The following is a 14,539-nucleotide window of genomic DNA, read 5'->3' as shown; positions in this document are numbered from 1 at the left end:
GAACTGTTCCTCAAAAACAGACTATTTCAAAGAGGCTACCGTCCTTGCAAACAAATTGAAAAATTGCGGTTACCCGCGTAAACTGGTCAAAACAGCTACCAAAAGGGCATGGTACTGCCGGTGAGAGGTACTACTGACACACAAAACTCGCGAAAAAAGTGAAAGGATAGCATGTCTCACCACTTTCTCCCCAGTGTCAAATAATCCTCTGGACTTGAAAAAATATCCAAATCGAAGACCAGTTGCATTTGTGCTCAGTTCCTCCAAGTGAGTTGAGTCTTTAATTCTCTTTTGAGGCAAATAACCTGGGAGCTATATACAGCATAGCCCAATCATTAATATGGCAATATTAACATTGTTATTTAAGAGAGGAGAACCTTGTCCGGTTAATCTAAAAGTTGGACTCTTTTAGTTTTAGGTTTAGAAATCGCATCAATATGATGTGTAGCACACATTATCCGTTATGTGTGCTTAAAGTATATAAATAGCTAACTGATGTTATTGTACTAAGTGGATACATTCAGTAATTGTATATAATTGTTTCTGTATAGGGGGCTTTCTTTGTGAAAAACATTAGTCCTGATGATGGTCTTATAGATGCCAACAAGGAAGACCGAAACGTCGACCAAAATATCATCTCCGAAGCATTTGTTCACTGAAAGAAACCTTTTTACGTTGTGAATTGATCAGTTAATTTACATGTACAGCTATTCATAACTTTTGATCCTATGATTGAATCCTGTATTACCCCATGATTTTTTCAAATACAAGTTTTTTCACATATAACTAGTTTGCTGTGTGCTCCTTCCAGTTCTTCTTAGTGTTTCATTGAATGTATTTTTTGAACAGCATCAGAATGTTTTAGTTATCCTATGGATACAAATGGGTCAAATTGGTTTATGAACCCCAGAAGTAGTATTTGCTAAATTAAATGTACTTAGTCAACAAACAAAATCCCTTGTAGCTACTCTTTACCTCAAATATCCATTTTGCCCAAGCCTACAAGGGTTTATTGGGTTACCCTGAATCTACTGACATTCATATCTAATGACCACTCAGTTGCATGGGACCTCCCATTGTGAGACGGTACTGCCAGTCCTCAGACCAAGTTTATCTGAGCCACTAATCAGATTAAGATAGTCTCAATACACCCATGTTGATGAGTATGTGAGACAATACACCCATATCCACACATCCCTCTTTGTAATGCAACATCTCATGCAGTACTTGGATCTCACATATATGTCCTTGACACATTTACAAATGAGCTTTATCTGTCTCTGTCTTGCCTTTAAAGAACTTTTTAACAAATGGTTCTCTTTCAGATCCTGCCTCAAAAGATCTCCGATAAAGTGACCCTTTGGGGGACCCGTTGGGTATTGCAGTGCCGGTCCCAACAAGGAGCAATGCCCGATGATGAAGCATGACACCTCCTGGGGTGTGGGAGGGCAACAAGAGGCAAGATATTTTGTTTCCCCTGTCTAATGGGACCGTCCCGCCTAGAACTTCTGTATCTTACTTTCCTATTTTTGTAGGGATATGGAGGACTAAACTGCATCCAGCTCTTGGAACTGTGTCCTCCTGTTTGTTTTGATATAATATCAGGGAACATGGACACTGGACCATTAATTGCTCCCAGGTCCCCCATCTTTTGTTGATAATATAATGATTTCTTTGCCATGTGGGCTCTCCCTGACAAATTCAGGTGGCCAGTCTTTTTCAGCCAGAAGAATGTCATAACCCCTAGATAATTTTTCCCAAAAGAGTGCTTTTATTTTCCTAGTTATGTTCTCCTCTATTCGGAGTGTTACTTCATATAACTTATGTGGTACACTAACCCTGGTATCTGCAGTTTCAACCTGAAGGTATTCATTCAGGTCCACAGTCTCCAGATGATCCTTCAGGATCTTGCTAGCTATGGTAATCTCTGCTGCGCTGTCCAGCATTGTCTGGGACCACTCCCCGTTCTTGAGTTGCATCCTCAAGATCTTTGGCATGTCTGATTTTAAGACTTGCTACCCTCTTTTTGCTGAATTAAGTTTTCTTATTTTTCGGAACGTATTGATCGTCTTTGGACTTCACACGTTCTTCCTTGTGTTCTGATCGTTCTCTGCCTTCGGATTTCTGCGAGGAAGTCTGAAAGGTATGAGAGGAACGTGTAATCAGTATCTTGATATCTATCTGGTTTTCTCAAATTATCCCTATTTCTGAGGTTATACCTCTTCTCAGAGAGCTCCTTTTGAGGAGACCTTCCTCTTGATTGAGAACGCTCCTCTTTAGGAAGTGTCTGTCTAGTATTTTCCCACTTCTTTTTAGGAGTAGTGAGTGTGTTTTTAATAAAAACTTTTTCTGTCAGTTCAGGTTTTACTGGTTTCCCTCCCAAACTATCTCTTCCTAGTGTCGTAATTTGACGATGGCCGAGTTAGCGCTTAGCTGTAGCTACACGTTTTCTGTTAAAGTTGGCCATACTCGGAAAACGCCATTTTGTGTGTTACGGCGGCCATCTTAGATCATGAGCGGGCTCGTGGCCAGCATGGCCTTTAGTCAGTTGTCCGTACCACTGACCACTTGAGTTTGCCCAGCAACAGGCTATTTTTAGTAACGGTCAAGCCTGTACATGCGCAGTCCCCATTGACCAGTCACCCCTTAGGAATGTGCCGCAAACTGACCAGTGGGTTTGAAACCCTCCAATGAGCTGGCAGTGTTCCAAAACATGACCATATATGTACATAATGCTCTGTAACTTTGTGTCGCCTGTTCTTTTTATTACCTGTAAAACGTATAAAAGAGGGGGTCACACCGATGTTCGGTGTGATACTTCTTGCATTACCGAAGGGTGCTGTAGGAATGTACCACCACCCCATAGGGTTTTAATAAACTTGTTCTTTGCATTTTTTCAGTTTCCGTGCCAACAGTTCTTTCGGTGTAAGTGGGTTATCTTCGGAGCATGTAGGCCTTGGGAACCCAATACCACAAATTGGCGACTCTGGTGGGACTCATCGGTGACTCGGATGCCCGAAGGAGAGGTCGTGACGAAGGTCTGGATACTCGCCATGGACGCGCGCTGCCACTGAGTGACCCGAGTCTTGGCACCCACGGTGTTTTTTCCTTTCCTTCCGATCTGACCTTCCAGGTGGCGCCGGTCTCCGACTGAGTCCTCGATTGTCCGTGTTGCTGGATAAAGCGCCGTTTGGCTGATTCGATTACAAGACCTTGGCAGTTGGAAACTGGACCTTTGAGGCTTTGGGTAAGATTTGTGATCGGTAAGGTAGTCTGCGGACGCTTGCTGAAGTTCTATGAGTTGTGATCGGTAAGGTAGTCCTCGGACGCTTGCCGAAGTCCTATGATCTATGATTTTGATTTGAGTTAGCTAACATTTGTGAATTTGTGAATTTGTGATCTTTGAAAAAGTATATGTGTAGTGCACTTCACATAGGCAGGCATGCAGAGATGTTTCTCTAATTTTGTTTTTTTTCCCTTTGAGCGACACATTTGTGTGAAGTACTGTAAGTGCCATTTTATGTGGTATCGCGCTTTCGTGATACTTTTTGAACATGCCTGTTTTAAGCACACTCCGAGGAATGTGCTGTTTTGGAAATGGTACCACAATTAGGTTAGCGGAATCACAGCCGGCTCCCCCAGAAGGAACACCGAATCGAGAAATGTACATTAAATTTGGCCTTCCCCCTATAATGTACAGTAAATTATGGAATAAGTATACAAAGTCGGATCCTGAATTGCAATGGCCACTACATGGGTCGTTCGATTTGCGAAAAGTACAGTTTGTGGAGCAATGTTTGTTTCAGCGAAGGTCTAGACAGAACATGTTTGATTGTGTGCGAATGTGGGAGAAAGCGGTGCGTGAGCGAATGAAACGTGAAGTTGCTTTGGCGGACAAAGAGCAGCGCAAGGCTGCTCGGGATTAGGCTTTACAGCTTGAGGAAAAAGAGGAGCAGGAAAAGAAAGAAAGGGAGGAACGGGAACGTAAATTGCAAACGACGGGTCAATTCCCTATTCGTCGACCGCTTTATCCTGTCCTTAATAATGAAATTGATGATTTTTCTTTACTAGATCGATCACCGCCTCCGTACGTTTCGCCTACGGCTCCACTTGCAGAATCGGATGATGAAGGACAGGATAAGTCGGGAAAGAAAGGGGTATCTGGTCTCAGGTTTTTGGCGGAGAGATCCGCGCATTTACGTAGTTGGGCTCGTAGAGTGAATACGAAGTTTGCTTCTCAGTCTGAAATTATTTCTGAAAGGAGTACCTGGACAGACCAAGAGTTATTGTATTTTATGTCCACTTTGGCAGATGAAGTTGTTACCTCATTTCGTAAAATTTCAGATACGTTAGAACCTAAGGATGTGTCAGTTCATCGTGAGAATCTAGAAACAGGTGTATTTGTTCTTGCAGATGTCGATGCCTTTTACAAGCAACTGATCAAGCTGCGAGATGAGACTATCAGATTGCGGGACGAGCGGAAAAAGATTAAGGAGTCCGGGCTGGAATCCGACGGGCAGTCTAAGGAGTGTTCTCTCCGGGGTTCAGATAAGAGTTCTGCAATGCATGTTATGCCTATGCGTGAAGCTGCACCTTTGTATGTTCCACCAAAGGGGGAAGGTACAGATGATGATAGAAGGTCAAAGGATGCGAAGGGGTATTTTGTATATAATTGGGTGTATACGCCTTGGAATAGAGCGGATGTTATTGCGTTGAAAAATTCTCTACCTGATCTTCGTAAAAATCCGGCAGCATTCTATGAAGGGGTGGAAGGGGCTATTTCATCTTGTGTGATGACTCTGGTTGATATAGATCTGTTTTTTGGGTTAATACTTCCGCCTGACATGTGGAGACAAATTCATAAAAATAATGATGAGACAATACTAGGGGGTACATGGAAAGAGATTAATCAAGCTGACTTAGAGAGGAAACCAGCATGCAAGCCTTGCCAGCTGATTTTAGACCTTCCAACGGCCATTTTGGTTAAATTAAAAACGCTTGTACCTTCTAAAAAAATAGATTGGACCATGTTAGCTTCATGTAAACAAAAGCCAGATGAAACGGTTTCAGACTTTTTTACACGCTTTGAAGAGGCGTTTCATGATTACAGTGGTCAATCTTTAACAGATGATACAGGTCGGCATTTGTTTGTAGATAAGTACGTGGCTAATCTCCTGCCGGAGATTGCCAAACGATTGAAGTCGAGTGAGAGTTCCTGGGCCACGGCGACCCCTGCGTCTTTGTTAACTATGGCTCAGTATTATGAGCGGCAGGAGTTGGAGGCTAAAGAAAGTGTTGATAAGAAAGCGAAAGAATTGAAAACTAAGGTGATGTTGGCGCAGGTTCGTGGAACACAGGGTAGAGGGAACGACAGGGGTAGACGAGGTGGAGGAAATACGTCGTATGGTCGTACGGATATTGCGGAGGATCAATGTGCTTATTGTAAGGAGTTTGGTCATTGGGCTGAGGATTGTCTGGTGCTACGGGAACAACGTAGTCAGCGTGGCCGAGGAGGTGGTAGGTCGCGGGCGGTTATACGGGGGCGAGAGGAGGAGGAGGTGATCGTGGAAGGGCTGAGCAAGGGGGCCGTGGCCAGGATGAATGAAATACTTTTGATAGACGGAACCAATATCAGATTTCAGAGGGTGAGAATGTGGAGCACCAGGATTATGTGCATGCATAGGACTGCGTAGGATGGGGTGCGGAGCCAATTGAAGTGCCGGTAGATCAGAAAGGTCCATATGTAACAGCGGGCATTTTGGGTTCTACTGATCAATTCTTAGTCGACACCGGAGCTACTCGTAGCGCCTTGTCAAAGAAATTGGTTCCGAGGGCTCCCCTGTCTGGCGAAATGATAACATGTGTAGGGTTCGATGGCACACCCTCCCCTAGCCCTTTGTCTAAACCCCTTGCACTCTGTCTTGATAAATTTTTTAGTTTTGGCCAATTTTTGTTATCTCCCTATACCCCAGATAATATTTTGGGCCTTGATTTGCTTAAATATTTTCGAGCGACGATACGGTGCGCTCCTGAAGGAGTGCGGGTTATCCTGAATGACAATTACCCTGATCCGAATAGGTTCTATACCATATCGGATATTCCCGCTTTGGCCTCTCTCCCGCACACGTTATGGGCGACCTCAGACACAGATGTGGGGGAGATGCGTATTCCACCTATTCATATTACTGTTAAGGAGGGGGCCTCTCTGCCACGGGTGCCACAGTATAAGATTTCGAAGGAAGGTGAAATTGCCCTGACTCATATTGTCCAAGACTTGATTGCTGCTGGGGTGGTGGAAGAGGTTTCTTATAATGTCTGTAACAGCCCTATTCTCCCGATTCTTAAAAGAGATACTGACGACAAAGTCTATCGCTTTATTATTGACTTGAGAGAGATCAACAAAATTGTCGTTCCCCAATACCCGGTGGTGTCTGATATTACGACCTTGCTTACGCTGGTACCACCAACGGCAACGACCTTTAGTGTAATTGACTTGAAAAACGCTTTCTTTTCCATCCCTGTCCATCCCGATAGCAGATATCTGTTTGGTTTCACGCTAAATATTAAATCGTATAGATTTTGTCGTGTTCCTCAAGGCTACACTGAGAGCCCGAGTATCTATAGCCAGGCTTTGAAAAGACAGCTTGATTCCTTTGAGTTACAGTCTGGGGTTGTCCTTATCCAATATGTGGATGACCTTCTGCTTGCTGCAGATTCTTACACGCAATGTGAGGAAAGTACGATTGCTTTGCTTTCTTTCCTGGCGCAGAATAATCACAAGGTTTCTAAGAAAAAACTACAATACTGTAGACCCAAGGTGACCTACCTCGGTCATCTTTTGTCTAAGGAGGGGCGTGCATTAACATCAGATCGAATTCAGGCGATTTTAGACACACCAGTCCCCCGCACGCAGAGAGATGTACGCGCCTTCATAGGGTTAACGTCCTTTTGTAGACAGTGGATCATGGGGTTTTCGCACATTATAAAGCCTTTGTTAGCTTTACTGTCCAAAACTACACTAATGCCCCTTGAATGGACAGATGAATGTCAAAATGCTTTTGATCAATTGAGACAAGCCCTTTGCTCTGCACCCGTAGTAGGTACACCAGATTATACGAAGATTTTTACATTGTACGTGCACGAGAAAGATGGGTGTGCGTTATCAGTGTTAGTGCAGGCACACGGGGACAAGCAGAGGCCATGTGCATACTTCTCTGCCATTCTTGATCCTGTATCGCGAGGGTTACCTGGGTGTTTCCGAGCAGTCGCAGCAACAGCAGTAGCGATACGGCAGAGTGAGGGAATAGTGTTATCGCACAAATTATTGGTGCTAGTCCCCCACGCAGTAGATGCCCTGCTAAATCAAACAAAGACCCAATATCTCACGAGTGCACGGTTAACAGGATACGAGCTTACCCTGCTGGCGCCACATATCACACTAAAAAGATGTGCTACTCTGAACCCTGCCACTTTATTGCCCTATCCGGTCGAGGAGGGTCAGGAAGAAAAACACCATGACTGTGTTTTCCTGACCGAGGAACAGACAAAGGGTCATGTTGACCTACAGGATATGCCACTTCCAGATGTGGATGGGGAACTGTGGGTTGATGGATCATGTCTGAGGCTGCCAGATGGCACAACTTCCGCAGCCTATGCAATAACGACACTTAAGACAGTGGTGGAAACAGCTAGAATACCACAGAAATCGGCTCAAGCAGCGGAGCTGATAGCCCTGACAAGAGCCTGCGAATTGAGTGCTGGCCTATGTGTGAACATATACACAGACAGCCGGTACGCCTTCGGAGTAGCACATGACTTTGGTCTACTCTGGAGAGAGCGTGGGTTTTTAACTTCTCATGGAGTACACATTATGCACGGAGAGTTAGTGCGTGATCTCCTCAACGCGTTGCTTTGTCCAAAGAAAGTAGCGATAATCAAATGTAGCGCCCATAAAAAGATCACTGATGAAGTAGGTCAGGGAAATGCCTTTGCGGACAGTATAGCGAGACAAACGGCTATGTCCCGAGCTGACTCCCCCATGTACGTGACCAAATCCCAAGCAGAGCGATGGAATGATGCTAGAGCAGAAATATTGGACATTCAGAAATCAGCCACCGAATCAGAACTTGCGGCATGGGCAACTGATGGGGTACTAGATGATGAAGGGTGTTGGAGAAGCAAGGACATGGAGAAATGGAAATTGCCTGCAGCTTACTTGCAAGCGATGGTCCAAATGACACATGGGTTAGCGCACGTGGGGGCTCTTGCAATTACTCGATTGTTAACACGAGTTTGGGAGCATCCCGAGATAGCTAATACAGCCAAGAGAGTAGTGCAGACCTGTCTGATATGTTTGCAGCACAATCCTGCTAAGGGGACCCATACTCCGAAAGGAGGGTTCGTTCCACCTTCTGCACCATTCGAGGTACTCCAAATGGATTATATCCAGCTTGAGCGCTGCAATAACCTGAAGTATGTCTTAGCGGTGGTATGTGCTTTTAGCAAATGGGTTGAGGCCTTCCCCAAGAAAGATAATACAGCACAGACAACAGCTAAGGTGTTGCTCAAGGAGTACTTCCCTCGATTCGGAATTTGCAAATTTTTATGGAGCGACAATGGGCCTCATTTTGTCGGGAAAATTGTGGAATACGTGCTGAAGGGGTTAGGGATCCAGCAGAAGTTTCATGCTGTGTTCCACCCTCAGTCGGCAGGTCTTGTAGAGCGGTATAATGCTACGTTGAAACTAAAATTGGCTAAGATCGTGGCGTCCACGTCATTGAAATGGCCGGATGCCTTACCGCTAGCATTACTCTCTCTTAGATCAGTGCCCCACTCTCGAACAGGCCTCACACCATATGAAGTGGTGTTTGGAAGGCCTATGAATATCTGGGGGGTGCCCAAGCCGCGATTGATACATGATGTGCCTTGTATAATGATGAACGATTATTTGGCACGATTAACAAATGATTTGCTTTCTATTAATCAACAGGTTCGAGAAGCGCTCCCTGACAACTCTACTGGAGAGGGCCATGATCTTCGCCCTGGTGATCATGTAATGATCAGGTCGTTTGAGAGGACGAATAGCTTGGAACCGAGGTGGCGTGGCCCCGAGCAGGTCCTCCTGGCTACTCGAACGGCTGTACGAGTGACCAACAGGAAGCGGTGGATACACTCAACTCACTGCCGTCGTGTCTCTCCTGACCTGGTGAATCCTGCTGTGTTGACCGACTACAAAGAGATTCTGGATAAAGAAAAGAGCCCAGCAGTGACATCGGCCGAAGCTGAGGGAGCCTTCCCGGACCACACTGTTTCTGGACGAGAGCACTACAATCTACGGCCACGATAAGAAGATTTTTGGGTTGTTTTTGAAACTGGTTGGTTACCGCTCCAGGTTTGTGAAACGGAAACCGGGAATCCCAAGGGGGGGGGATCAGTTCTGTCAAGTGTAGCGACACCCGTCTTGGCCCGGAGAAGAAAACAACGGCTACCTCGGAGCTCAGCACCGTATTTTTTCTTTTTTTAGGTATTATACACATATGTACATTTGAGAACTTGTGAACTTTCTGAACTTTTGAACATCTAAGACTCTTTGAACTGCAATTGAACTATGGCGTCGTCTGCATCACGGGATAAACGAATACTTGGTGCCATCCTTTTTGTTCTAACGATTGTGGTAATAGCAGTAATAGCCTGGGTAGTTGAACTTGTGGTACCCGCACGTGAACATTTGCTGCCGACTACCCCGGCTCCATCTGAGCATTTTCACTTCACCTTGCCCTACCATGAAGAACGGCACCGACAAACTTATCTGAACAATAGCTTCATTCAGATCTTGCATCATACGCATAATATGACAAATACTTCAAATTGTTGGGTGTGTGGGATGCTACCTGGGCACCAGAAGAAAGGGGGCACTCCACTCATTCCACTCCCGTTTTCACATAATGGATCCTGCAATGACTGGTACACTCTGCTCTTCACTTTGAGATGGCCAACAAAAGGGGGGGGTGCTTTTCCGTTTAAATAAAGTATGCTACCATGACCGAGATGGGAATCCGCGAGCTGAGGGTACTCGATTTGAATGGGAAGAATACCGGCCCGACAATATCTCTGCCCCACGTGTTTACAGCAATCAACGTAACATAAATGTCTCCAGCTCACATGTTATAAATGTCATTGCTACGAAAGCTGATTTGTGTATACGTAATAAAGGCACGATTTCGGTTGGGAAAAGCGAATGTAATACCACAATAACGTTTGACAGCCCGAATGGTATATCGTTTGTAGCATCACGAAATACGTATTTTATTTGTGGAACGAAAGGGTATCATCAACTCCCTTTGGGATGGTTAGGAACTTGTTATGTATCTTTTGTACTGCCTCCTGTATTCATTGCCCCACCAATGTACCATAATGATTATATTTTGTACCACGATTTTATACTGAACCGTGTTAAACGTGCCGTTGTGTTAGATGACATCGACCAGACAGACACTGCTTTGCAACAGTATGTGGATTTTAATTTCGGACTGTTTTCTTTTGTTGGGGCTGCTCTGAATAGTCGAAAGATACGAAGACTGACTCGTGTAGTTGAGGCTGTAGCAAATGACACTGCTATCGCATTGGGGAACATTACTGAGGAACTGCAGATTTCTAGAATTGTTACGTTACAGAACAGGATGGTTTTAGACGTAGTTCTAGCCGATCGTGGGGGGGCATGTAGAATTATCGGAAGTAGCTGCTGTGTTTACGTACCTGACAACTCACCATCCGTTTATGATGCAATTTCGAAACTGCATAAGATAGCTGCAGAAATACATCCGGATAATGGTACTTGGACTCTTTCAGGGTGGTTCTGGTCAATGCTTACCACTTGGGGTTGGAAATTGCTAACGATTCTATGTATTCTTGTGGGGATATTGTTTTCTATATGTCTATGTATTCAATGTGGTCCAGCTTTGTGTTCTATGTGCCTATCGGCCTGTATACCATCAAGACGAGCTCTTGCTCATGACAAAATGATGCTTCATAAAGAAGTAGCCCAGATAATGTTGATCGATATCGAAGATGAACACCCAGACTATGTTTACTATGAGGTAGCTTCAGCTGAACGCTAAAAGGGTCGTCTGTCGTAATTTGACGATGGCCGAGTTAGCGCTTAGCTGTAGCTACACGTTTTCTGTTAAAGTTGGCCATACTCGGAAAACGCCATTTTGTGTGTTACGGCGGCCATCTTAGATCATGAGCGGCCTCGTGGCCAGCATGGCCTTTAGTCCGTTGTCCGTACCACTGACCACTTGAGTTTGCCCAGCAACAGGCTATTTTTAGTAACGGTCAAGCCTGTACATGCGCAGTCCCCATTGACCAGTCACCCCTTAGGAATGTGCCACAAACTGACCAGTGGGTTTGAAACCCTCCAATGAGCTGGCAGTGTTCCAAAACATGACCATATATGTACATAATGTTCTGTAACTTTGTGTCGCCTGTTCTTTTTATTACCTGTAAAACGTATAAAAGAGGGGGTCACACCGATGTTCGGTGTGATACTTCTTGCATTACCGAAGGGTGCTGTAGGAATGTACCACCACCCCATGGGGTTTTAATAAACTTGTTCTTTGCATTTTTTCAGTTTCCGTGCCAACAGTTCTTTCGGTGTAAGTGGGTTATCTTCGGAGCATGTAGGCCTTGGGAACCCAATACCACACTAGTTCTTCATAGGATTTTTCTATTATTCTGGCCAATTCATATGGCTGCCCAGTTACATCAAGTTTTTTTCGTTTTTAGCGGATTGCCACGGATGCTGCTTCACCTTTAATATTAGCTAATATTACAGCTGAGACCTGTTTGAAATCCTTCAGTAACTTCATACCGTGATTAAAACAGGCTCTGCCCTGTATTCATTTTTAATCTGTTTCAGGACGTCTGGTATTACCATGAGTTTTTGTGTAGATTGCAGCAAAGACTGTACCCCAAGTGTCACAGTCCTCCAGGTGTAGTGCGATCCCCATTGGTAAACAGATTGTTAGAATCCTGTGTTTCTCATGAGGTGTACTATCGGGAAATACTGCCTTGATCTGAGTAATGTTTTGAGCTAACCAGAATGGAATTTGTTCCCTTTTTGTAGGTAATGTAGCAATGATCGATTGTATGGTCTGTGGTGTAATTTTATTTGTGTTCCCTTGATGAAGGGTTTGTTGTGGAATTCTGATAGTCGCTTGGACCGTTAGAGTCCGCATGACATATTAAACCAATTGTCAATGTATTTTTATTAATTGTTTTAGCTGAGCTAACAGTTCTACATCTGTCATTCTTTCAATGTCAGGATGTGGTGTATAGCTGGCTAGTACCGGCCATGTTGCTCCTGGTCTACCTAGTGGATCGAGCCTGGTAATGTGATTTTGATGTTGTAGGGCGCCTTTAAACCAGAGCTGATGCTCTTGGTAAGTTAGTGGAATTTCAATGTCCTCGAAAGGAGCGTATTCCGCTGGATGTTCCTCTATCTTGTAGAAGTGGAACATGGAGTATTTTATGGGAAAAAAGGGGTCTCTGTGAAAAGCACAACTGAGTTACTCTAGTATCTAGCGTTAAATGAGTGCCTTACCAAACTTTGGGCATCATGTAGTGTAGTTCCTATATTCCCAATAGGCTCTGCGCATTGGAATATTATATCCTATAGATATGACGTAGGACTTATGTCTACTAGGTCTCTATCAAATATATTGAACTTAATTGTGATTGCCAGCTAACTCAGAGGTCACTAGAAACTTTCTCAAATTCACTAGAAGGGATTTAGTTTCTGAGAACCGCATAAACATGACAACTTTGTTTCCCCAAGATAAAACTGATCTTCAGAGTCGTGGAAACAATAGATAGATATTTTACTCAGTCGTTTGTGCATGCTTCATTTCACCAGAGGTGCAGAGAAATAGAGAGACGGGCGTTTTTAATAAAAGTATTTATTGAACAGTCTTCTATCGCATGCAGAAGAAATTAACTGCTACAATCGTAATACTGGCTGTAAAGTATAATGCGTACAGCAAGAAGAGTGTTATAAAATAATACTGTAAAAGCATGGTATGGTTTCTAAGCCATAAAGTACATACATAAATAAAGACTAAGGGGCAGATTTATGTTAACTGGCGCATCCACAGGGATGCGCCAGTTAACATGCGCCACAGTGCGCCACAGCTCCGCCAGCCATGGTGCGCCGCATTTATAATGCGGCGCACCATGGTGCAAAAACGGCACAGATGCGTGACGCATCTGTGCCGGAAATGTGTCGCATTGCTGGAGTTGCGTCGCAAGCACGACGCAGCTCCAGCAAGGCTCGGGGGTGCCCCATTTTAACAATGCTGCGTCAAGACCTACGCCTGCTTCAAGCAGGCACAGGCTTTTGACGCAGCATTGGCTTAAAAGTGACTGAGTGAAATCTCATAGATTTCACTCAGCCACTTTTGCGAGGCGCACCTGCCCCGGAACGCCCACCCTGCGCCGGAACGCCCACAAGCGGCGCAGGGCTTTACAACGTGACGCATCTGCCTAGATGCGTCACGTTGTAAATATTTTGTAGGGATGCGCCACGTTTACGCCGCCTTGCGTGACGCAACAGGGGCGTAAACGTGGCGCAAGGGCCTCATAAATCTGCCCCTAAAAGTACTGGTGCTTCTAAAATACGCCTACCCGGATGTACCTAACCTAAGTCTAGTACGAGGGAAGAAGCCTGTGTGGTGTAGCATAAGTTTAGTATTCTTTTGCCAATAATCTATCCAGGATTTTATCTCAGGGTCTAATCCGCTCCCTACCTTGGTTTAGAATGAAGGATGTCTGGTATCTCTCTGTTCCAGGACTCGATTTCCCAACAACCCGCAAGCGTAGCTTGGAAGCACTGGATCTGGATTTCTCAGCAGGAGAAAAGACAGCGTCTCCCTCATTGCGTCTGCTGGAGGGTCGGTTTCCTTCGGCACTTGCTGTAGCAGGAAGTAGATAGTCGAACTGCTTAGTTCTTTGAAAACTCCATGAGTTCTTGGAAAAATCAATATTCAAGCAAGGGGAAGTCCCTAGCTGCTGAGGGTGTGTGAGGGCCACAAGAGGCAGGATATGTTCTTTCCCCTGTCTAATAGGGCCGTCCCACCTAGAACTTCTGCTTCTTTCTTACCTATTTTTGTAGGGATATGCCGTTTGCACAAGAAGTACTAAGCTTTTCACTGTTATTTAAAAAAAAAGAAACCTGCACTCACCTCGGTCCACCGCGGATTTAACACCTGATTGTTGTGGAGGGTGATCTGCATAATTGAGTCCCCTTGCCTGCCTCACTACCGGTGGGACAAGTAGAGGGGGAGCTCCGACGGTCACGTGACCTACAGCCCGTCCTCTACATTATGCAGATGCCTGTTGTTCCGCGCAGCGGACGCGCGCAGAATTAGATAGCAGCGAGTGGAGAAAACCTCACTAACTGCACCCTTTCTCTGCCCCGTAAAGACACCTGCGAGTTTTAAAAATCACCATTTGCCCAAGAAGTACTAAGTTGATTTTCACTGTT

Source organism: Lissotriton vulgaris, chromosome 3_1 (genome assembly GCF_964263255.1).
Source record: "Lissotriton vulgaris chromosome 3_1, aLisVul1.2, whole genome shotgun sequence".
Classification (NCBI taxonomy): domain Eukaryota; kingdom Metazoa; phylum Chordata; class Amphibia; order Caudata; family Salamandridae; genus Lissotriton; species Lissotriton vulgaris.
Note: the sequence above shows the minus strand (reverse complement) of the source record.